The 26,105-nt window shown below is 44.1% G+C and overlaps 2 long non-coding RNA genes across 4 annotated transcripts; one reads left to right on the top strand and one right to left on the bottom strand.

Moving 5' to 3' along the window:
- Positions 1 to 9: 9 nt before the first annotated feature.
- Positions 10 to 26,053, bottom strand: LOC109501043. Its single transcript, XR_002743302.2, has 3 exons — positions 25,847 to 26,053; positions 638 to 802; positions 10 to 51 (listed from the first exon to the last, which is right to left on the bottom strand). It is a non-coding gene; the product is annotated as an uncharacterized LOC109501043 (long non-coding RNA).
- Positions 15,295 to 18,911, top strand: LOC109501044. 3 transcript variants are annotated; one of them, XR_002159028.3, is made up of 3 exons: positions 15,295 to 15,544; positions 16,789 to 16,940; positions 18,646 to 18,911. It is a non-coding gene; the product is annotated as an uncharacterized LOC109501044 (long non-coding RNA). The 3 variants fall into 3 exon arrangements; XR_002159026.3 differs by having other exon boundaries at positions 15,296 to 15,540; XR_006600016.1 differs by having other exon boundaries at positions 15,296 to 15,498.
- Positions 26,054 to 26,105: the final 52 nt, after the last annotated feature.

Below are 26,105 nucleotides of genomic sequence, written 5' to 3' on the forward strand. Positions count from 1 at the left end.
TGTGTCTCCCTCTCTCTGGCCCTCTCCTGCTCACACTCTGTCTCAATCTCTCTAAAATAAATAAACATTAAAAAAAAATTTTAAAGAGAAATAGCACACACACACACACCATTCAATCTCAGGGACTTCACAGACCCTTTAAAGGCATGGAATCCAGGTTGCGGGCTTGTGTCCACTTCTAGTCTCTTAGCCCACCTTGCTCCCTTTCCTCCTTTCCCAGAGGAAATGACTGGTGGTGTCTGGGAGGCGGATGGAATCACTCCTCTTCTGCTTGCCCACCTGCAGAGCCAGCATCCTGCCCTCAGGAGGGGCCTGCTTCAGGGCGGGTGAGATGAACTCACAGTCCCTTTGGCCACAGATGCACAGCCCTCCTTTCTAATCAGCTTTTCAGTATGAAAGCTGATAGCTTTATCTCCACCTGTCCAGCTCCTACGTCTCTCAAGTAGTTCTGAACTCAGGCAGGGACACGAGAGACTGTTTACAAACCTCCTAAGACCCCGAGTCATCTCGTCAGAGACAGTGTCCCCCTTGAAGTATGACCTGTGGGCTGTCAACTCACGGACTGCCACCCGACCCCTCGCCCCAGGACATGGCGCTTCCTCGCTGGTGAAGCTGGCCAGCAGGGCGGTCGGCTGACCTCAGTGTGCGCCGTGATGGACAGAACTTCCGTTCTGGTGCCGACGCACATCCTCGCACACAGGCACTTAGAGCGGCACCGACAGAGGCGGCTGTAGATGAATCTGGGAGGCTGGGCCCAGGGGGGGCTGATGAGACAGGTGGGCACAGACTGAAGGGTTCTCATCTGAAACAGGGAGAACACGGTGACACATTAAAAAGAGGCAAATCTGACTCAAAATAATGCAATGGTAACAAAAATGATCAGTGGGTTCGCCACCACCGCTGTGTTGCGAGCTCAGATCCTGGAGGCCCGATAGGGGTGACGGATGGGCACGAGGGCTGTCTGGGGAAGGACGCAGAAGTACTTGCGGGAAAGAGGACACGACAGAGTGGAAAGCAGGGAAGGTGGTCCAGAGGGAAGTCCTGGGAGCCAGATGTGGGAGTGAGTTCGTGATTGGGAGCAGAACAGGGGGCTGGTGCATTCTGGAGAGCAGCTGGTGTCACGGCCCTGGGTGGGGGGTGGGTACTAAGAAGGGAAGGACTGCCACAGAGGGTCCCTCACTGGCCCGGGACCCTTGGAAGGTTCTAGCAATATGCTCCTGGTTTTGTAAATTTTGAAGCATTAAGCTATTTCACTGCAAATGGCCAACACCCCCGTCTCTTTCTGCTCCATTTCCACTCCTATCAGATGGCTACACTTAGTTTAGGTGTGGTGGGCAGCTGCTGACAAGACTCGGTGGCTTCTCTGGGTGGTCAAGGGTGGGGGCAGAGGTTTCAAGGAGAAGTGAACGTGTCCTAGTGCGCCTGGTGACAGACATGTGTGAGATGTGGGGGGGAGCAGGTTTGAAATGCATGAAGCCAGGAGGTAGCTGGTGGAAAATTCTCCCAGTTGCCATGGTGTGAGAATGTAAGTGGAGGATTAGGTTTCTACCAGTGCCTAATCAGAACGGAAGATCTCTTCTTTCGGGGGGCCTGGGGGGCTCAGTCGGTTCAGCATCCAACTCTTGATTTCAGCTCAAGTCATGATCCCAGGGGTGTGGGATTGAGCCCCGCGTTGGGCTCTAAGCTGAGCGTGGAGGCTGCTTGAGATTCCCGCTCTCCCTCTCTCTCTCTGCCCACCCCCCCCGCTCCCACTCACCCTCTCTCTCCCACTCTCTCTTCCCCTCCTCTGCTCCCACTCGCCCTCTCTCTCTAAAATAATTTTTAAAAAAATCCCTTTTGTTAGGAATATACTCAGTAACACTGTGCATGTAACTATAAACACATCACACAATTTTTTCTGCTTGGAATTACATAAAACAGATTTGATCACAATTCCTGTGTCCTCTGCCCAGACCGGCAGCAATACTGCAGGTAGCCAAGTACATCCGTTGCCAAGTCTTGTGTTCTATACATCCCAGTCTATTGGAATGCAAGCCTGGGTGCCCGATGCACCTTAGTCTGATGGATTCTGGCCTGCTAAACTGTCCCAGAGGCAGCAAAACAACCTCAGAAACAAGTGCTCTGTGACAAACCTCCCACGCATTTTCATTAGTATGTCAAAGTATGAATTATAAGAACAGTTTGGTAACAATAATGTGGTGCAATATAACACCGTGGTTGAAACACATTTGAATCGTTATTTGTACGTCTTAGTTTCAGATCAATTTTGTATATTCTTTCCAAATTATTTTTTAATTATTTATTTTTGAGACAGGGAGAGACAGAGCATGAGCAGCGGAGGGGCAGAGAGAGGGAGACACAGAATCTGAACCAGGCTCCAGGCTTCAAGCCGTCAGCACAGAGCCCGACGCGGGGCTCGAACTCACGGACTGTGAGGTTATGACCTGAGCTGAAGTTGGACGCTCAACCAACTGAGCCACCCAGGCGCCCCTCCAAATCATTTTTTTAAGCTTATTTACTCATTTTGAGAGAGAGAGAATTCCAAGCAGGCCCCGCACTGTCAGCACAGAGTCTGATATGGGGCTTGAATTCATCACCTGAGCTGAAATCAAGAGTCAGACACTTGACTGAGCCATCCAGATGCCTCTATTCTTTTCAAATTATTTATCACACCAAAATTCAAATATGATAAGAAGGTAAGCTACGGGAAGCAAAACGCATGAAGTGAAAAAAAGATGAACAGAAAGTTAAGAACATTACAGTATACTTATAAATATAAAGTACAATGATCACTGTATCACAGTGGACACAAAAAGTTCTTACGGTCAAAATCGTGAAGATAAGGAAAAAGTTATGACAGCCAAGGAAAGTGCATGATGAAACTTAAAATCATAGAGATAAAGATTATGAGAATTAGGACACTGCCATGCAGGAAACAAAAAGGCAGAAGAAGACATAAAGAACAAGTTGGTACATTCAACAAAATGTACATGAAAGCCAGCAGCAGCCTTCTGGTGAGTGTGGTAACTTCACCATAATCTTTCATTATGGCCTTTTACAATAAGGATCATATTTTTAAAGTTAGCAATTATACTTTTTTGTTTCCAAAAGCTCTTCTTTACACCTAGGTTTTTTGTTTTTTAGAAAGAGAGAGAGAGCGAGAGAGGGCATGGGGTAGGGGCAGAGAGATTGAGAGAGAGAGAGAGAGAATACGAATCCCAAGCAGCCTATTAGCACAGAGCCGGATGTGGGGCTCGATCTCACAGACTGTGAGATGGTGACTTGAGCCAAAATGAAGAGTCAGACGCTTAACCGACCGAGCCCTTACAGCTAGGATTTTCACTTGAGCAGCTACGGGAGTGCTGGTGCTGCCATTTACGGAGATGCAAAGGACTGGGGCAGAAGGACTTGGAGAGAGCACCAAGAGTCCTGTACTGTTTTCCGTCTGAAGGAACGGGTAGGACGACCGGATCATAGGTGACGTAAACACTTCTAGTCTGTCAAACAGCTCATTAGCTTCCTATGCCTTTCCTTATCTTTTTATACATGTACTACCTTAAAGCTGTTTGTGGCAACATGGAGATGGCCTGCTCAGATCCCCTTCTAGAAAGGACCAGCTGCCCAGATGCACGGAGTGGGGTTAAGCTGACAAGCTCCATCTCAGCTTTTAAACAGAGGTCATACGATTTCTGGGGCATCTCCCAGCCAATGATTGGCCAGACGTGGTAGCTAAGGGCACTCTATGGGCAGTCCCTAGTCAATGACTCAGCCAGACAGCAGTACAAGGGTCTAGCCATTTCCACCGGACACAGGACCCCTCCATCAAGGAATCTGCTCTAGATTCCTACTACTGGGCTGGCTGGGACTCTACCAGGTCTGCACTGCCATCTGATGGCACTCACCTTCACAGGTGTTATTCTTCAATAAACCTTTTGTGGTCCTAACTCCATCTCAGCATCTGCTTCCTGGAGAACCCAACCCGTGACACTATTAGAGACCAAAATACAACCTCCTTTTTCAGCTCTGTGCCATGTATCAGTAAGATCATAGGAAAGATTAATTTGGAATATGTATTAGTCAGCTATTGATACGATAATGCTGAGTAACAAACTACAGAAGCTCAGAAGTATACAATAAGCATTTATTTCTTGCCCATGCATATGAGAGTTAGCTGGGGTGGCTTGGCCTCAGGCTGCAGGTCTATGGAACAGCTCTGTTCCATGAGTCACATTCTAGGACCTGGGCTGAAGTCAGAGGGAAGCTCTGCCTCTGCCAATCACGGCAGATTATTGGAGTGTAAGAGAGCAGGCCCAAATGCCCATTCACAAGCACATTTCAAGCCCCTGCTCCTATCATGTTTACTCACATTGACTAAAGCAAGTCACATGGCCAAGTGTGAAATGAAGGGGTAGAGAAAGGCCCGATGACCTGGAGGCCATGGCAAAGGGATTGGGGACTATTACGGGGACTGATAATTCACCTACTCCCAGTAATGTTTCATCAAGTTGGTGTAAGACTCAACATAACCAGGGGCACCTGGTTGGCTCAGTCGATAGAGCATATAACTCTTCATCTCAGGGTCATGAGTTCAAGTCCCACATTGGATGTGGAGCCTACTTAAAATTAAAAAAAAAAAAAAAAAAAGATTCAACATAACCATACTTAGCTCCTACTTCCCAGTTATGCATCCATTCTGGAATACTATTAATGCTTACTTGCAGGGTTTTTTTCTGGGTTTAAGGCACATAGAGCTATAGAGATAACTGGATAATTATAAGATTCCTGGGGGACTCCTAAAGATTATTCAGATTAAAATATTTTCTGGATGTACAAAGGCAAAACCTAATGCTCCTCTATTACCAATGTCATATAAAGATTGAACATGCTTCCTAGATCAATGGAATCTGTTTTAACATTTTTGGTGGAATATATACTGTGAATCTGCATTGCTATTAAATAGCTGTTTCAGGATATATACATTTAAACTACTTTATTGAGGGATGTTTGACACACAGAACGCTGTACTTATTTAACTTAATGGATATAACTTGGTAAGCTTCAGGACATTGATGGACATTTTTCTAACGATAGCCTTGATCTATGTCCGTGTGGACAATGTAGACATCTAATCAATCATGTTCTAGTGTTCTTGAATCTGATCTACTACATGGATCATAAATGTCTGTCTTGAATCTGTTTTCCAAACTTATAGGATTATTAGAATATAGCAGAATGTTCAGAATTTGTCATTACCTTCATAGTTCTTATTATGATCTAAAATTATTTTTTAATTTATTTTATTTTTATTAAAGACTTTTTTTTAACATTTATTTTTGAGACAGAGAGACACACAGCATGAATGCAGGGAGCGTCAGAGAGAGAGGGAGACACACAATCTGAAACAGGCTCCAGGCTCTGAGCTGTCAGCACAGAGCCCGACGTGGGGCTCGAACTCACAGACGGCGATATCATGACCTAAGCTGAAGTCGGATGTTTAACTGACTGAGCCACCCAGGAACCCCTAAAATTATTTTTTTTAAATGTTTATTTTGAGAGAGTGTAAGCAGGGGGAGGGAGAGAGAGAGAGGGAGAGAGAAAATCCCAAGCAGGCTCCACGCTGATGACGTGGGGCTCGATCTCATGATATTATGATCTGAGCTGAAACCAAGAGTCCGATGCTTAACCGACTGAGCCACCCAGGTGCCCCCAGGTACTTTTAAATTACCAAGAGATGCTACTGACTTCCTGTTATGGTAGATGCAGATTTAGCTCTTTTACCACTTACAGCCCCAACCATTACATGCCTCCCTTTTTGGATAACTTCCAGTTATTCCGTCAGTAATTGCCTTGCGTTTATGTTTGCATCGTTTTGTTTCATGTGAACATTTTTCCTAAAGTCTCCAACAGATCCTTCAAATACCTATCAATGTAACATTTTCAGAACACTTAAATGCAACGGATCACCTATTAATTTCCTAGACCCCTCCTTTTCACAGCCTTCCATCCTTCTGCTCCAACCTAGGCCTGTTGCACATCCGGGCGATTCCTTTTGCTGCTCTTCTCAGTTAGAATCCTTACTTCCTAGATCCCATGTCTTCTTCTCTCTTGCTTTAGCTCGTGGTTTTGCAGAAGCACATTCTCTGGGGCACATGGCAAATATGGGCAGGGATGCCGGCGGTTGTGTCAGCTGGTGCAGCTGTTCTGGAGAGCCATCTGGCAGTTTCAATCAAATGAAGACTCTGTGAACCTTCTGACCTAGCAATCTTGCTCCTGAGCACACATAAAGGCAAAGGCTCACAGGGGTCCATAGGAGGACATGTACGAGCATGGTTGCTGAGGTACTGTTTATGTATTTGTGTGCATAAAGATTTCTGCAGATAACTGTATACCTTGTCACTCCTTAATAGCAGTCTTTTTGGTTGATGCTGTTGGATTTTCTAAGTACTTGATCATATCATCAACAAATAGCAAAAGTTTTACTTTTTTCCCAATTTTTATACATCTGATTTCTTCCTCTTGTCGGATTGCTTTGGTTAATACTTTCAAGTACAATATTAAATGGTGGCAGAGATGGAAATTCTGGTCTTGTCCTGACTTTAGTAGGACAATGGGCATTTCATTTAAATTTTATTACACAAATGGATTTCTTTTTTACTTTTTATTTTTATTTATTTATTTATTTTAAATGTTTATTTATTTTTGAGACAGAGCATGAACAGGGGAGGGTCAGAGAGAGAGGGAGACACAGAATCTGAAACAGGCTCCAGGCTCTGAGCCGTCAGCACAGAGCCTGACGTGGGGCTCGAACCCACAAACCGCGAGATCATGACCTGAGCCGAAGTCGGATGCTTAACCGGCTGAGCCACCCAGGCGCCCCTACTTTTTTTTTTTTAAATGTAAATCCTATACCCAATGTGGGGCTTGAACTCATGACCTCAATATCAACAGTCATATGCTCTACCAACTGATCCAGCCAGGTGCCTTTCATTATTATTGTATTTTTAACTTTCTTTTTAAATTGTGGAATGATTCATACATACATATAAACATACAAAAGAGTGTATATAAAATACATACATATGATTAAAAAGAAGAATAAAGCCAATACCAGTGTCCCATCACTCAGGCTAAGAAACAGCATTCCTAGAGGTGTCTGGGTGGCCCAGCCAGTTAAGCTTCCCACTCTTGATTTCAGCTCAGGTCATGATCTCACGGTTCATGAGTTCAGACCTCACATCTGGCTCTGCACTGACAGTGCAGAGCCTGCTTGGGATTCTCTCTCCGCCCCCTGCGTGTGCCCTTTCTCTCTCAAAATAAATTAAAAAAAAAACCCCAAACATTACTAGGTCTTGGGAGCTCCCTAAAGTCTAGGTCTTAGCTCTCCCTAAGGTAGCTACCATCTTGTCTTTTGTGTTACCATTTTGTATTAGATGGGGGGTAGGGTGGAGATAAAGTGCTGTAGCAAAGATATTCAAAGATATTGCATTAGAAAATGAAGGGTTTCTTTTTCACATTTAGACTGATGGGAACAGGCCAGGTTGGTGGGGCAGCTCCTGCTCTGAGTGGTCATACTGTCTGTGTGGCTGACGCTGTGTCACTGGCACTTCTGGGTGGCAGCCAGCAGTAAAGGGAAAGAAAAATTATGGGAGAGGCACCCTAGAGTTTTAGACCCACCTCCAGAAGGAGCACATCACTTCTACTTAGGCTCACAAACAAGACTTTTGTCATACAGCTATCCACATGCTGCTCGATTACAACTCTGTAACCAGGGGAGATGGGGAGAATGGGTTTTGGTAGACAAAACCCATCACTCGTTCCTTTGATTTCCTTTGTAGTTTTACCACCTTTGTGTGTACCTTAACAGGATCTTTCAGTAAACAAAACAAAAAACTAAATGGCAAGCACATATCTACTTGGGTTAAGGGAAAGGCAACATTACCACTATCCAAATGAAGGCTTCCAGGAAAATATAACTAGAGGGCTACATCATAGTCTGGCTTCTGCTTCCTTAACTGCTTACAGGACCCCTTCTGGGTAGGATCAGTGGGCAATGGTGCAGAAGAGTTCACACAGCAGGCCCAAGACCGCACTCCTTAGAAAGGTCTATTTGCTTGCAAGGTTGGCCCATGGCTGGTATCTGGGAACTTGGATCTTAGAAGTGTTCCCATCATTCTCTAAATGGGAAGAGTAGCCCTTTGTGCAAAAACTGTGCAAATATCATTTTTATGTTGAACACCTGCTTTCCTTCTGGGACTGTGGAAGTTTGGTATATGCCTGTATGACTGGCCTCCAATAAAAACCCTTGGTGCTAAGTCTCTAATGGATTATCACAAATTTGTTGCGGGAGGAATTAAGCATGTCCTGGGTGACTCCACTTGGAAGACTCCGGGCTCATACCTGATTTCCTCTAGACTTTGCCCATGGCCTTTTCCTTCACTGATTTTGTGTCCATTCACTGTAATAAAGCAAAACCTTGAGTACAACTATGTGCTGAGTTCTGTGAGTCCTCCTAGCAAATCACTGAACTTGGGGGTGGTCTTGGGGAACGTCTGCAGCAAGGTTATGAAACCTGGGAAACACAGAGGTCACCACAGCTGGAGCGTTTGACTGGACTGTGTCTCTTAGGGATAGTAGCAAGAGCAGTGGGATCTGCTGTACTTTCCGCTCCTTAGTTCTTTCTGCTACTCCTGCTCAGGAGTAGGTTAGAGTAGAATTATTTCTATGGTGTGAAATGAAGGCTCTTAGTTAATGCTGGTGGCAGGGAATGGAAGGGAGGGCAGGAAATTCATTAGTAGAGGGTCCAGGCAAACTGAGTACAGATGAGGATCTGAGCCAGGACAACCAGGGCACTCTGTCCCTAGACAAAATGGTACGACAATGGCAGTGGGCATTGGCACCTGCTCCAATCTGAACTGGCTGCCCATTACAGCTGATGCACAACTATTATCACCATCTTCCTAGGGGTCCCCTATGTCTTTCCCTATTGTTTCTGTACTGCTTGCCTTTGTTTTGGTGGAGCATATCCTCTCATGCCTTCCTGGGAAAGGATACATGGAGGGTAAACTGTTTGAGACCTTACATGTCCAAGGTCATGAACAATCCACTTGATTGATGGCTTTAGTTATAGGCTGGAAGAGACTTTCCCTCAGAATTTTGGAATTATCTTTCCACTGTTCTCTTTCATTCAACAAATTTTTATTGAGAACCTAACGCATGCCTGGCAGTGCTCTAAGCACTTGGGATACATCTGTGAACAACAGAGACAAAGATACAGAGAGACAGAGTCAAAGGGCTTATATTCTAGGTAGAGTTCTGGCTTTTGGTGTAGTTGCTGAGAAGTCTGAAGCCATTCTGATTTCTGATCCTTTGTGAGGTTTTCTCTCTCTGCCAGCTTGTGGGATCTTCTCTTTATTCCAAGTGTTCAAAGAGTTCACAACGTTGTGCCTCGTATGCATTTATTTTCATCCACTTTGCTGGGTACTCGGTGGGCTCGTTTGCTCTGTAAATCCGTGTCCTTCCGTTCTGGACACTTTTCTTGAACATTCTGTAGATGATTTCCTCCTCCAGTGTTTGGATGCTGGACCTCTCAGGGTGGCACTCTTTCTATCTCCTTCTCCTAGGATTTATCTGGTTGCTCTTCCTGGGAGACTTTCTCAATTTTCCTTTTCAACCCTTCTAGTGTTTTTATTTCTGCTACCTACATTTTTAATATCTAAGAGGTTTTATTTTCTTAAAAAAAATTTTTTTTAGTGTTTACTTTTGAAGGAGAGAGACACAGAGCACGTGGTGGGGCAGGGGCAGACACAGAATCCGAAATGGCTTCAGGCTCTGAGCTGTCAGCAGAGCCCAACACGGGGCTCAAACTCACGGACCCCAAGATCATGACCTGAGCAGAAGTCGGGCACTTAGAAGACTGAGCCACCCAGGTGCCCCGAAGTTTTTTTTATTTTCTAAAGTTTCTTATAAAAATGTCCTGTTTGTTTCATAGATGTAATATGTACTTACCTGAGAATGTCAGCATGTTTTAAAATTTTCATCTTCTTGCCTGTTTTTTCCAACACTGCTCCCCCCCCCAACCTCCTGCTCCCCGTTCATTTGTTTTGATCTCTAAAACTCATGTTTAGAAGCTTTTCTCTGATGTCTGGATAATCATTGGTTGCCTGCTTATGATTAAGAGCCAGGGACTAAAAAACATTTTTTTGGAAGATCTGAGCATATGGTTTTTAGGACTTTGAGACTTTGGGGTCGCTGTAGGGTATTTTGTATGGGCCATTTGTTGGGCAAACTCTTATGTCGGTATCTTGGGAATTGTCAGACTCTCCAGAAAAGAATCTTTTAAAATTTCTGCATGGAGAGTAAGATTTAGTTTTCAGTGCTGGCTTAGTGAGGAAAACAGGATGAGGACCCCAGCATTCAGTAATCACATGCTCTCTCTTAATCCCCATTTTCAAGATACTACTTGTGACCTTAATTTAGCCTAGTATCCCCTGTACAGAAACTCTTTTGTTTTGCCTTTTCCAGAAAATAAAGGGTTAGATATCTGCTAGGATGAGAAATCTAGATTTCTGAGGATAAACTCCAAGGAGTGGAATTGCTAGATTCAAGAGTACATACATTTTTTCTTTAAAAAAATTTTTTTTAACGTTTATTTATTTTTGGACAGAGAGAGACAGAGCATGAACGGGGGAGGGTCAGAGAGAGGGAGACACAGAATCTGAAACAGGCTCCAGGCTCTGAGCTGTCAGCACAGAGCCTGACGCGGGGCTCGAACTCACGGACCGTGAGATCGTGACCTGAGCCGAAGTCGGCCGCTTAACCGACCGAGCCACCCAGACGCCCGTACATTTTATTTTCTTAATGTCCATTTATTTTTGAGAGACAGCAAGAGAGCGTGAGCAGAGTAGGGGCAAAGAGAGAGGGGAACAGAGGATCCAAAGTGGGATGACAGAGAGCTGGATGCAGGGCTCGAACTCACGAACCACGAGATCATGACCCAAGCTGAAATCACACGCTTAATGAACTGAGCCAGCCAGAAGCCCCAAGAGTGCATACATTTTAGATTTGTTTTAATCGCTGGCAAATTATTCTTTATTGAGCTTGTATCATATATACCACCACCAGCAATATATGAGAGTATGTTTCCTCATACCTTGTAGTCACCAAACCTCTTGACTTTGAAAAAAGGTGGGAGATATTTTATCTGTTATCTTAATTTACATTTTTCTGAAGTGTGAGATTGAGCATCTTTTCATGGTTGAGAGACATGTTTCCATTTTTTTCCCTCTTAAGTGTTTGTTCACATAACCTTTGCCCATTGCATTAACTGATTTGTAGGAGCTCTTCACTTTTTCCCAGTTTCTTGTTTGTTGAATTTGCTTATAGTGGTTTATTGGAAAGGAAAACTTTTTTTTTTTAAACAAAGCCCTTTTATTTTCCATGCAAAGGTGAGTCAGAGAATTTACATAAAGGTGCGAGATGGGCAGCCAAGCAGGAAGCAGAGAACTTCCAGTGTGTGGCTTGGGTGATGCTGCTATGGGAGCAGGGCCAGGGCCCCCTCCATCCACCGGCTGCCGACAGCCTCCTGCTTTCCCTGACAGGGGAGAGCCAGGGAGGCAGCCCCAGCCTCCACTGTGCCTGCCCTTCCCGAACTGCCCCGCTAGCAAGGCTTTGGGCCTCGCCTTAGCTTCATCATGGCTGAGTTTGGGGGTATTAGAAACATGGGGAGAAGTAGAAGAAAATGGCCTGTGCTGAAACACACATTCCTTTGTTTACTTTGTTTGTTATTGTTTTAACTAATTTTTTTTTTAACGTTTTATTTATTTTTGAGACAGAGAGAGACAGAGCATGAACGGGGGAGGGGCAGAGAGAGAGGGACACACAGAATCAGAAGCAGGCTCCAGGCCCTGAGCCATTAGCCCAGAGCCCGAGGCGGGGCTCGAACTCACGAGATCGCGAGACCTCGAGACCGTGCCCCGAGCTGAAGTCGGCCGCTTAACCAACTGAGCCACCCAGGCACCTCGTGTTATTTTGTTTTAGAGGGAAAGGTCCCTGGAAGGTCCTTGAGGGGGACCAAAATGCCATCGTGGTAGTAGGGACTGTAGCATCTGCAAGTATTGAGAAAGGAAAATACTCTTCAGCGTGGTCAAACTTATTCTATGGCTTCCACACCCTGCGTCTTATTGAGATAGACTTTCTACATTCCAAGATTATTAAAAATGTCTCCCGGGGCGCCTGGGTGGCTCAGTCAGTTAAGTGTCTGACTTCGGCTCAGGTCATGACCTCACAGTATGTGAGTCCAAGCCCTGCGTCGGGCTCCGTGCTGACAGCTCAGATCCTGGAGCCTGCTTTGGATTCTTGTGTCTCCCTCTCTCTCTGCCCCCCACCTGCTTGCTCGTTCGCTCACTCTTTCTCTCAAAAATAAACAAAACATTAAAAAAAAACTTAAAAAAAGAAGTCTCCCCTTATTGGTCCTATTTTCTTTTTTTGTATTTTAATTTTTCATTCATTTGGATTTTTTCCCTCAGATGGCTACCCAGTTGTCCTAATCCTATTTATTAAACATTCATCTTTTACTTACACATTTTAAATAACATCAAAATAATTACAGGGGCCCTTGGGTAGCTCAGTCGGTTGAGCGTCTGTCTCTTGACTTTGGCTCAGGTCATGATCTCAATGAATTCGAGCCCTGCTTTGGGCTCCGTGCTAACAGTGTGGAGCCTGCTAGGGAGTCCCATTCTGTTAAAATAAATACTTTAGGAAAAGAAACAACTTATGTACAAAATTCTCGTATATTTAGGTTTATTTCTGAAATTCTTGTTCTGTTGACCTATTCACCTGCCTGCACTACACTACTTATTGTGTTTTCTTACCTTTTAATACTTAATAGAGTGGATTCCCCATTTATTCTTTTTAGAATTTTCAGAGCTTTGTTTTTTATTTTTTCCACTTGAACTCTGATACCATCTTGCCTATTTTCCAAACATGGTTTGGAATTTAATGGAGTCACATTAAATTTATAGGTTAATTTAGGAAGAATACATTTGTGATGTTGAGTCTTTCTATTCGAGAACACGGTGTGCTGTTCCACTTGTTTAGTTGTTCTTCTGAGTCCTTGTGTAGTATTTTAAAGTTTTTACGATCATGATCTTACGGTTCTTACTGAATATATTCCTTGATGTTTTATCTTATTCATGGCTATTGTAAATGGAGCCTTCCATACACCAACTAGTTGTAGCTTGTACATATAAAATATATGCAAATTCTCTTATTGTTTGAAGTCTCTCCATTCATTCTATTCCATTTTCTATGCAAACAATGTCATTTGCAAATAATAATTTTACCTTTTTTCCCCAATTGGCATATTTTGCATATCTAAAATTCATTTTAATGTTTATTTTTGAGAGAGAGAGAGAGAGAGATGGAGAGAATGAGTGGGGGAGGGGCAGAGAGAGATGGGGACAGAGGATCCAAAGGGGACTCTGTGCTGACAGCAGAGAGCCTGATGTGGGGCTGGAACTCAAACTGTGAGATCATGACCTGAACCGAAGTCAGATGCTTAACCGACTGAGCCACCCAGGTGCCCCTAAAGTTCACGTTAGATATCCTTTTTGCCGACAGCATCTGTATTATATTTCTTAGGGCCGCTGTAACAAAGTACCACAAAGTTGGTGCCTTAAAACAGATGTTTAAGGCCTCACGGTTCTGGCAGCCAGGGGTCTGGAGTGACGGTGTCCGCAGGGCCACGCTCTGAAACTTCCTGTCTTTTCCTGCTTCTGGCGGTGTGCTGGCAACTCTGGGTGTTCCCTGGCTTGCAGCAGAAGCACTTTTGTCACCACTTGTGTCACCTGGTGTCCCCTCCCCCCAACCATGAGTCTTGTGTGTCCTTTTCCTTCCTTTTTTTTTAATTTTATTTATTTTGAGAGAGACAGAGACAGCGCAAGTGGTGCAGTGGCAGAGAGAGAGGGGGAGACAGAGAATCCCAAGGAGGCTCCGTGCTATCAGTGCAGAGCCCGATGTGGGGCTTGAACTCACCAAACTGTGGGATCATGACCTAAGCCAAAACCAAGAGTTGGATGCTTAACTGACTGAGCCACCCAGGTACCCCTATCTTATTCCTCCTCCTCCTTTTTTTTTTTTAAACATTTTAATTTATTTTTGAGACTGAGAGAGACAGAGTGTGAATGGGGGAGGGGCAAAGGAGACACAGAATCCGAAGCAGGCTCCAGGCTCTAAGCAAGCTGTCAGCATAGAGCCTGACGTGGGGCTTGAACTCACGAGCTGTGAGATCATGACCTGAGCCAAAGTCGGACGCTTAACTGACCGAGCCACCCAGGTGCCTCTCTTTTTCCTTATTAGGATATCAGTCATAATGGATTCAGGGCCTAACTTAAAAACATCATCTTAATTTAAATACATTTGCAATGATGGTATTTCTAAATAAGATCATATTTAACAGAACCAGGGGTTAGAACATTAACATATCCTTGTGTGTGTGTTGGGGGGGGTGGTCACAAGCCAATCGCAGCATTGAACTGTTTTCCTCTTTATTCACTGTGAAGACTGAAGTTTATAGTTGAAGTCCATGGATTGTTTTGATGAAGTGTCTTATCAAACCCTAAAAGTTCATATATAAAATATGGCAGGTATATGCATTTGGGTTGAGGAATGGGGTTCAAAGCTTTCATGGGTTTTTGTAGTGGGTCTGTTATCCCCTAAAAACTTAAAGAATTGTTTATGAAGACCAAAAAAAATAGTATTATATTAAGTACATTTGGAAAAATTTATAGGTCTATTAGCTTTGTTAGAATGTGGATAATCATGGAGGTCATCCAAATTTAGCAACTTTTGATTACCATATATATGGTATATATATGGTGTATTGCTGTTTAAAAAGAGATTTTATATACACTTTGTCTTTTGAGCCTTTACATGTCATGTATAGAACACCATAATTTCCAGCACAATACATTCTGGGAAGTAACTCTCCAAAATTAAAAAGTGAGTCATATAGTCAGTTCTCAAACTCTGGGCTTAACAAAACCCTATAGGTACAGGAGTCCCCCTTTATCCACGGGAGATACATTCTAAGACCCTCAGTGCATGCCTGAAACCACAGAGAGTACTGAACCCTACATATACTGTTGTTTTCCTATACATACATACCTATGATAAGGCTTAATTATTACAAATCAGGCACAGTGAGAGATTAACAATGACAAAACAGAGCACTATAATGAAATACTACTGTAATAAACCATGTGAAACTGGTCTCTCTCCAAATACCTTATGTATTGCACTCATCCTTCCTCTTTTGGGTGAGATGTGAGGAGATAAAATCCCCATGTGATGAGATGAAGTGAGGTTAATAACGCAGGCATTGTGATGTAGCGTGAGGCCACTACTGACCTTCCGACAACAGTCAGGAGGAGGCTCATGTGCCGTGGAGCCCCAGTTAACCATGGGTAACTGAAACTCTGGAGGCAGAACCATGGGTACTGAGTGTTAACTTCTCACAAATGAACTCCCACATACTCTTTCCATGTCAGTATGTATGGCCTTATGCATTTTTTTTAACAACTGCAATGTACAGAATTTCCATAATTTATCTAATTCTTTGTTGATGAGTATTTAGGCAATTTCCAATTTTTCACTATTAAACGGAACAATGCTTCGTGCAAATCCTTGTGTACATAAACTTTGTACATTTGTGCGGATAAATTCCTAAGAATTGGAGTCGTTAGGTCAATGGAACTACAATACATATTTTGACAGTCATTCATAAACTGTCCTCCAAATATCAATTTACATTCCTGTCAACCCTTCTTAATACTTTTATAAACACCAAAAACTGTGGCAATACTATCAATTTTATACTGATAATTGACATTTTCCAATGTGATAGTAAAAAGTTTTAATTTGTGTATCTTTCGTAAGAAAAGTTAAGCATCCTGGAGTGGGGAAGTTCTTTCTAGGCAGGACAGGAAACTCAGAAGTCAGAAATAAAAAGCCTGAAAAATGCAACTTTTGTGAGCTGCTTGCTAGGCCCTCTGTCTATTTTTTTCCACTGGGTTAGGTTTCCTTTCTAACTGATTTAAAGAAGCATTTTCAAGTTTAGGGATTTTGTGCACTTGCCATATGTGTTACAAATCTTTTTTCCAAGTTTGTTGTCTTTTTGAATGGTATTTTGTACCATGCAAATTACAGAATAAAAATATCCTTCGGCTTATTTGTTTGGGGCTATGTCTAGAAAAGCCTTCCCTATTTCAAGATCACAAATATACTTATTCAAGTAGCTTCTTTTTAGATTCTTATGGTTAATTTTTTTATATTTAAATCTTTGATCCATCTGGAGTTTATTTTGGAACAAGGAGAGAAGTAGGAACCTCTATTTATTTTATTATAAGCGGCTGGTTGGCTGTTCCAATACCTTTTATTAAATTAACCCTGCCATCTTTACCATAAGCCCATTCTTATCGGGGTCTAATTCTGTTGTCCATCACACTGCACTGATGTGTTCGCTAAGGAGGCTTTATAACACATTTTAATATTTGGGAGGCAAGTCCTCCCCCAATATTACTTTTTTTTCCCCTGAATTTCCAATGATTCTCAATATCTTATTCTGCCAAATGAAATTTAGAATAGTTTTGACTGGTTCTAAAGGAAATTCTGTTTAGATTTGGACTGCATTCAATTTGTACATTAATTCAGAAAGAGCTGGCATTTTTACAGTGTTGTGTCTTCTCACCCAAAAACAAGGTGTTTCATTTAATTATTTTAGTTTCTTTACAGGTTTTATAGGATTTTTTCAAGTAGTTTCTGAAAACTTTCTAAGTATATTCAGAGACACTGTGCAACCCAACCCCAGGGGGCACCGTCCACACTGCTGTCAATGAGACTAAAGACCCCCAGTTGTCTGTATGATGGGTACGAGCAACTGTAAGGTTAGTCCTGTATTTTATAGTGTCATTGTGATAGGAGTTTTGTCATATTTAACAATGATGAGTTTAAATAGAACTTTTGTTATATCTAAATTTGTTACTATTTTCACATGACAAAGTTTGCATATTAATTTTATAACCTGCTACCCTGTTACACTTATTGTTTAATAAGAGATTTTCAGTTGCTCCTCTTAGGTTTTCCAATATATAGTCCTAGATAAATTACGGCAATTTCATTTTGAACTTTTTCCTAGTGCACTGGCTAGCACATTCAGCACAATAATAATGGAATCATGAGGAGAACTCATGTCATGTCTTTTGACTTTAAGTCCAATGCTCTTTTTTGGGTTCATATTCTATCCACTAAACAGTCCTGAGCACCAATTACCTTTCATGATCTTTTCTTACCCCAACAAGCAGATCTAGAGCTGCAATATTCAGTTGATAATTCTTACGCAAAATTCTCCAGCAAATTCAATATTCTATCCTACTAAATTGAAACGTGACTCTTAAAGATTATTCTCCAAGAATATGTTTTGGTTTGGGGGGCATGGGGACTTTGCAGAGAAGAAAATAGACTGAGCTAGGGCTAAGGCGGTGACTGAAAAATGCGCATGCTAAATAGGTATTTACTTGAAAGCGAAATACATAAAGTAAGCAAGGGGCTGAACTACCCCCTACCCCACCCCCAATAGAAACTAGAAGCAGAACTATCTGAAAGTACAAGTGACGTGACCCTAAAGCAAAGTTTCACCTCAGGGGTAAGGCATGAGAAAAAGCACGAACGGGCATGTTTTCAAGTATGTGAACTGCAATCATGTGTAGCTAACAATCTAGTGAGATGAGACAGCCATGTAACAAATGTCATAATAAAGTTAAGTATTAACGTGAGTGCTAAAAGTTAGAGAATGTTTCTCAAAGGTGACTCATTCACTTGGCAACTATGTAGAATACCTCTTAAATGCCAGTACCCAACCTAGAAACAAAATGCTGAATGCAAAGAAGGGATCCCTGCTCTCAGAGAGCTTAAGGTCCACCGGCAGAGGCGGATGTTACTTAAATACACGAGTCTCGCAAAGGAGATAACAAAGCTGAGAAGATACAAGGTGACATAACCCGGAGCTGGGGTGTCAGCCAAAGCCCTTCTGAGAAAGCAGCCTTCCAGCTGGAATCTGAGGGATAACCAGGCAGAGAGGCAATCCGCGGGGTAAGGCTTAAAGGACGAGGCAGCAGTCTGGCCCTTCTGATGAACACAGGTGAAAGGGACTCTAGACTGTGCAAAGGCACAGGAGCGCAGGCGTGACAGGCATGAGGAACTACAAGTACCGCACCTCGGTAAGGGAACATGCAGAAACAGAAACACCAGGAAGAGAAAGAAAAAACCCACAAAGATATCAGCAAGGAGGAAGAGGAGAAAACTAGAACTTCAACTCAGTACATGTTGAGCATTTACGATGTGCCTCATGATACAATAGGGGATTCTTCCAGTTCTAAAGAGTGAAGACTGGGTCCTCCTGTTAGTAAACTCTGTCCAACTGGGTTCATGACAGAAACATTGTTCTTTGAAGATAATCTTTCAGAGAACACTCCCTACCCCATCCTAGACTAGATCTTTTCGGTATCGTAAACCGTATTTCTACTTTCCCAAACAGTAACTACTAAAATGGAATCTGAATTGCTAACAAACGCATCTTCCTTTCTGTCACAGGCCCCCAACTGCTACGTCACTGAAACCTGTGACTAGAATCACTCAGCTTCACTGGGTCCGTCTCAACAGTCCCAAAATGTCGACAAGAGGTCTCCAGGGGGGTGACTGAGAAGCACATCTTAATCATGGATAAGCGGCACGTTAATTTTTTCTCTTCACATAGAGTATACCCACTTCTTTTTTTGCCCCAAACCTCCTTTTCTCTCTTTCCTGCTTAAGGTTCTCAGAAAAAGTCAGAAACTATAAATGAGGTCATTAAACTTGAATGTCCTTGTCTAATCTCTAAAGAGATAAAATCCACAATGTTTACTGGGCTGCTTGGAAAGTCTGTAACTGAACCTCTAACTGGAAAAGCTTCACAATGAAAAACAAAGCTCCACAAGTTCTAGCTACAAAAAGCGATGTCCTAATTTGGGTGCAGCGCTAAGAATACTCTAAGTAATAATCCCACTGGTTCTATGCCTGGGAGTAACAGAATGTCACAGCCTCCTGACAAACGATGCTTTCGTTTTCTTCCTAGATATCTTCTTTTATCACTATGCTATGGAATTTCTTTTATTCCTACGGGATGGAACCCACTTTTGAGTCTTATCCCCAGGGTCTAAGACAATTACAACAGCACACGTGGAGCCTTGTTTATGAGGGGATGGGAGACAGCCGTGGATCTTCTAAGGCTGGGGCTGGAGACGGGCGACAGAGGTGTTTCCAATCGGAGAAACACCCCTGCCAAACTCTCAGGCAGAACGGACCCCCAGGCCCTCTTCGCTGCTACTGTTTTTGCTCAGCTTAACAGTTTACGCTGCACGGAAGGAGGCAGTGCAGCAGTGCAGTGGGAGAGCTTGTCCGGGAGACAGGGTAAGACACTGCTGGAGGGTGGCATCCGGAGGAGATAAGAGGGACTGAGTACAAGAACACGTGGAGAAATTCGTTCTGGAAAGAGATACTTCTTCCTTTGATCCTTGAAGAGCAGAGCAAGAATAGATTCAGATAGAGATAAAAATGCAGGTTGAACTTGGAAACTGAGGGAGGTTCAGGCCTTATGGCAGAGCTTCTCAAACTTCCTGGGTATTCAGAACCCTAATAGCTCTGTTTATTAGATGTTCAAACAATCTCGAAGTATTTGTTTCCAGTGATGTAGCAGTTTGAAAAATAAAGCGGGCACTGTATAGTCTGTTCTGGTTTTAGTTTAACAGCACATACAATTCACCCGTTTCTGAAGTGTATAAATCAGTGGTTTTTAGTATATTCAGGATTGTGCCGCTATCACCTCAGACAGTATTGACACACTGGGGAGCCCGGGTGGCTCAGTCGGTTAAGCATCTGACTTCGGCTCAGATCATGATCTCGTGGTTTGTGGGTTCAAGCCCTGCACTAGCTGTGTGGACAGCTCGTAGCCTGGAGTCTGCTTCGGATTCTGTGTCTCCCTCTCTCTCTGCCCCTTCCCTGCTCTCTCTCAAAAAACAAACATTAAACAAAAAGTAGAACATTTTCATCACCCCAAAAAGAAACCCCATACCCATTACCAGTCACTCTTTCTCCCTCACCCTCCCCTCCTCTAGGCAACCACTAACCCATTTTCTGTCTCTATAGACATTTCATATAAATGGAATCATGGCTATGTCTGCCTTCTTCCGCTCGGCACACTTTTTCAAGGTTTGTCCATGTTACAGCATGCATCAGTATTTTATTCCTTCTTAAAGCTGAATACTTCGTTGCATAGGTATACCACATTTTGTTTATACGGTCATCAGTTAGTGGACATTTGCTTTTTGGCTATTATGGCTAATGCTTCAACAAATACTCATGTACAAGTTTTTGTGTGGACATGTTTTCACTTCTCTTGAGTATATACCTAAGAGTGGGATTGCTGGGTCATATGGCAAACTTTTGAGGAATGCCAGACTATTTTCTAAGGTGCCTGCACTGTTTTTACATTCCTACCAGCAGTACATGAGGCTTTGAATTTCTCCACGTATTTACCGCTTTTTATTATGTGTCTTTTTAACTATCACAGTGGATGCAAAGTGGGATCAGACTGTGGTTTCTATTTGCATTTCTGTTGAGTGATGTTGAGTATCTTTTCATGTTTATGAATGGCTTACTGGCCATTTGTATATCTTTGGAGAAATATTCACGTCCTTTGTCCATTTTAAAATTAGATTATTTGCTCTCTGAATTGTAGGAGATCTATGTATACAAATACCTTATCAGATACATGATTTGCAAATATTTTCTCCCAGTCTGTGGGTTTTTTCTTTAAAAAAATTTTTTTTAAATATTTATTTTTGAGAGAGAGAGGCAGAGCAGAAGTGGAGAAGGGGGCAGAGAGAAAGGGAGACAGAGAATCCGAAGCAGGCTCCAGACTCTGAGCTGTCAGCACAGAGCTGGATGTGGGGCTCAAACTCATGAACTGTGAGATCATGACCTGAACCGAAGTTAGACACTTAACTGACCGAGCCACTCAGGTGCCCCTAGTTTTTCTAGTTTTGAGTTAAAAGAAAAAAAATACATGTTTGCTCCACTTGAATTGCTATTCTTCCCCTTTTAGTACCGTTTAGAAACTAGTATGTTGTTATTTTATTCCAAGATGTTTCTCTTATGAGACCTGAATTCAAATTTTATTTCTGCTAGCTAGCTAGCTCTACGGTAGTAACTTGGACGAGTCATTTCATTACTCTCTCAGTTTTCATACTTGTAAGAAGAGGATAAATAGTACCTACTTTATAAGGTTACGCATGAAAATGACAGCATGTATAAGTACTTAGCATAATGCCCGGACTCCCACAAAATGGGATTTGAAGACTTTAAAAGACCTTTGAAAAGCACTTTTATTTCAAGATATGTGTGAAATATTAAGTACTGTATTACTTCATGATGATTACTGAATAAAGAATAAGATGCTTTGTGCAAGATCAATTAATATCAAATCATATCATAATTTAGTAATCCTGACGTGTGTCGGTTTTACCATTCTGCAAATCTGAGGCTTTAGAAAGTAAGCTGGTATGTGAAGGATACTATGTTTTTTTTTTAATTTTTTTTTCAACGTTTTTATTTATTTTTGGGACAGAGAGAGACAGAGCATGAACGGGGGAGGGGCAGAGAGAGAGGGAGACACAGAATCGGAAACAGGCTCCAGGCTCTGAGCCATCAGCCCAGAGCCTGACGCGGGGCTCGAACTCACGGACCGCGAGATCGTGACCTGGCTGAAGTCGGACGCTTAACCGACTGCGCCACCCAGGCGCCCCTGAAGGATACTATGTTAAGTGATGTTTTCCAAATTTGTTTTCAAGTCCCATAATGGTCTTACAAGAAAATACCGAGTCATAATGTAGTAAGACAATAAGTTCAACCAGTAAGATACATTGGAGATTGGTTACTTTACATAAGTCAGTAAAGGGTTAAATGTGGTTCCTAAAGGCACCTGTGCATGCTTATTTCTTTTTAAAGAGTCCCTGTGGCAACCACTCATTCTCCTCAAAGTTTAATTTTTTAAAATGTTTATTTATTTTTGAGACAGAGAGCATAAGTGGGGGAGGGGCAGAGAGAGGGGGAGACACAGAATCTGAAACAGGCTCCAGGCTCCGAGCTGTCAGCACAGAGCCCAACGCAGGGCTCGAACCCATGAACAGCGAGATCGTGACCTGAAGTCGGACACTTCACTGACTGAGCCACCCAGGCTCCCCTTCTCATTCTCCTCAAAGTTTAAAAAACAAACATGCTTTTCAGAATTTTCATGGATTAAATCTCTGAATCTGAAAAACAATGACATATTGGACCTGAAGTGAATATTCTGTCTGTATTAAGTTGCATGCACCTGCGCACACACACAAAAGCCATGCTTTAAGACATGCACAAATATTCCTCCTCTTCCTCCACACCCACCGTACCTCCAGCTCTGTCCCGATGTTCACACTCACCGTCTTGGTGATGGGACCCAGGCTTTAAATACCACCTTTCAGCTAATGACTGCCAAATGCATGCCAGCAGCTCAGACTTGTCTCCACACTGGATTATTCAATTGCCTCCTAGACACTTCCCTCAAATACTGAGCAGACATACCCGACACGTCCAAAATTGAACTCCTGAGCTTCTGCTAGAAACCTGCTCCTCTACAGTCTTCTCATTTCAGTTCATGGCATTTCCACTCTCCGGTTGCTTATGTTTACCTTGGAGTCATTCTGGACTCCTTCCATTTCTTCCACAGATCCCATCTGCTCTGTTGGGAAATCCTACTGGCTTTACCTTCAGAATCTATCTAGGATCCTCTAATCTCTCTGAATCTCAACTGCTATCATCCCTAGTCCAAGCTTCCACTGTCCTTGGCCTGGATTACTACAATTAGACTCCAAAGTGACCTCCCCCTTCCAGTCTTGCTTCCCTTGGTCTAGGCAAATGGATTTTTTTTTTTTTTAAGAGACAGAGCGAGCATGCACACGCTCAGAGAAGGGGCAGAGAGAGAGGGAGAATCCCAAGCAGACTCCGTGCTGTCAGCACAAAGCCAGACGTGGACTTGAACTCACAAACCGTGAGATCATGACCTGAGCTGAAGTTGGACGACCAACTGACTGAGCCACCCAGGTGCCCCTGTGGCTTTTAGGCTTGGAAAGGCTTGACGATGGGACTTAACTAGTTCTTTTTAAAAAAAATTTTTTTTTCAACGTTTATTTATTTTTGGGACAGAGAGAGACAGAGCATGAACGGGGGGAGGGGCAGAGAGAGAGGGAGACACAGAATCGGAAACAGGCTCCAGGCTCTGAGCCATCAGCCCAGAGCCTGACGTGGGGCTCGAACTCCCGGGCCGCGAGATCGTGACCTGGCTGAAGTCGGACGCTTAACCGACTGCGCCACCCAGGCGCCCCGGGACTTAACTAGTTCTTGAAGAACAGAGTATGAAAAAGAAAGGAAGGGCTTTCTAAGCAAGAGAAAGAGCTATGGGTGAAGGCAAAAGTTTGACTGCAGTGGGGGAATTAATGTAATACTAAAAATAGGCTGTGAGTTGCGTGGTGTATGGCTTAATAGGGTTGGTGCAAGTCGCTGACACGAGAACATAACATCCAAAGCATTGTTTCAGGAAAATTTGGTAGCTGTTTATAAATGGAGAAAAGTTGAGAAAAAATGTAAAACTGGGAAATCATTCATGAAGCCGTTATATAATAATCCCAGTTTGAGGAAATGCAAAGGGAACCGACAAAGTTTCGGGACGGAGGAATCCGAGGCACCAACCCATTCAGAAATGCCTGGCTTGAAAGTGAAAATGAGAAATGAACTTTATTTAGGTCAGGCCCACTTATGTAAATCTGGGTGTTATTTATTGAATCCTTCAGCGTGTGTGGGGGAAACTACAAGAGGAAAAAAAATGCTAAGAATAGAGATTATCCAAAGGCTCTGAATGGGACAAAGGGGGACAGCCTATTATTACTGTGACAAGAAAACGTCACATAAAACCTTATCGAATAAAACCTTAATCGAATACCTGAGGCATACAGGTATTATGATTAACTGAGGTTAACTGTGGTTAATTGAAGGCTAATGAGATTTTTCTGGTCTTAATTTTTGCTTGCCGAGTTTCTTTTTTCCCCTCTGAGAAGTATCATGTCTTATTCCCCCTCAAAAACTAGGGAACACAGCTGGATTATTTTTAGAGGATTCAGGATGTCCCCATCCCTCAAGGTGATCATCATAGATTTTTTTTTTTTTTCAACGTTTATTTTTGGGACAGAGAGAGACAGAGCATGAACGGGGGAGGGGCAGAGAGAGAGGGAGACACAGAATGGAAACAGGCTCCAGGCTCTGAGCCATCAGCCCAGAGCCCGACGCGGGGCTCGAACTCACAGACCGCGAGATTGTGACCTGGCTGAAGTCAGACGCTTAACCGACTGCGCCACCCAGGCGCCCCTCATCATAGATATTTTTAATACAAAATCACAGTTATAGGAAATTGGGATAAATCCACGGTGACCACAGTGCTTATCCTGGTATTTTAAAAGACTCTTGACATTTATTTGCCTTTCAGAGAAAGGCAGATAATATCAAAACAACTACAACCCAAACTTTCAGCTATTTTAGGGGTCTCTTATTAAACAAGCAGGATTTTGCTCCTGTGTTTTTTTTTTCTTTTGCCAACACGAACGAAGGACACAGGATGTTAGTGTCAAATGCATTATTACATCATGGCGGTTTCCACTGCCATCGCCTTGCGTTGTAACAGATGCTTGCGATTTAGGTTCTTTTACTGCAGAACGTCCCTTCATGCACTAATTTTGCGACCCTCCAGCTCTGATTTGAATTTAAAGAAACACTTCATTCTTGGTGTACCAAATGTTGGCTTCCGACCCCCCGCAATTCTCCCGGGAAGTTTCTGTCGCTTTAGAAACTTTCATATTCCAGCGCAACACGCCAAGAAACGCAGGTATCCGGCAGCGACCGTGGAAGGCTCCCCACGTGCGCCTGCCCTCCCACATCCGGGGCTCGCACGGTGTGTGCCCACAACCACGCCGAGGTCACAATCTCGCAGATCCCACTTGAGCCTTTTTTGTTTTTCTTTTTAATCAATGGTCTCTAACTTTCTTAAAAGCTATCGAGCAAGTCAAGTGACTCCGGCTTCGATTCGGTCCCTGGCTCGGAAGGCCCCTGCCCGGCCCGGCCCTCCCCTCCCCCTGTTCTCTAAACACCCGCTGAAGACAAACTCCAGAAACAGAAGTGTCTACACAACCTCTTCTCCTTAAAATTAGCCAGTGCTCTCCACAGGCAGGTACCCAGATACCGGCCTTGCAAATACACCCGCGGCGCCTACGCCCGCCCAGGGCGCTCTCCCCCTGCCCGCCTAAAGGAAGGTGGGGAAGCGGGAAACCGAGCCACCGCGGTACCTTCTCGGAAACTGACTCCGGGAGGTGCACAGGGGCGTCCCGGGGGCCGTGCGCGGAGCCGAGGGCAGGCCCTGGGGGAAGGGCCCCCCCCAGGCTCGGGGCGTCCCCGCACCCCCCCCCCCACCCCACCCCCGGCCAGAGAGTCGGGGCTCCCGCGCCTTGCTCCCGGCACCCCACGTGCGGAGCCCGCCTGGGGCGGCGGCCGCGGCGGCTCCCTCCCTCCGCTCCCCCGGGCCCCGGGTCCCCTCAGGGCATGGCCGGAGGCGGCTGAGGAGGTCGCCCCAGTTCACCTCGGCGCTCCCGGCCGCAGCCCCGCCGCCGCATCGGCTTACCGGCTCAGCCCCGGGGGGAGGCGGAGAAGGAGGCGGAGGCGGCGGCACGGCTAGCACGACCTCCAGTCCTAGCCTCCCTCACCTGCGCGACAGCGGAACTGGCCGGGGGCCTCGCCCGGGGGAGGGGCCTCCGGACGCCCTGGCGCGCCAAGCGCGCCAGGTGAGCACGCCTGCGCAGTCCGGCCGTAAACAAGCCCGCCCCTGCCCCTCGGCCGGCCTCCGCGGGGCCGGCTCGCGGGTGGGAGGGGCCAGGAGGAAG

This window comes from Felis catus, chromosome B3, assembly GCF_018350175.1.
Source record: "Felis catus isolate Fca126 chromosome B3, F.catus_Fca126_mat1.0, whole genome shotgun sequence".
Classification (NCBI taxonomy): Eukaryota; Metazoa; Chordata; class Mammalia; order Carnivora; family Felidae; genus Felis; species Felis catus.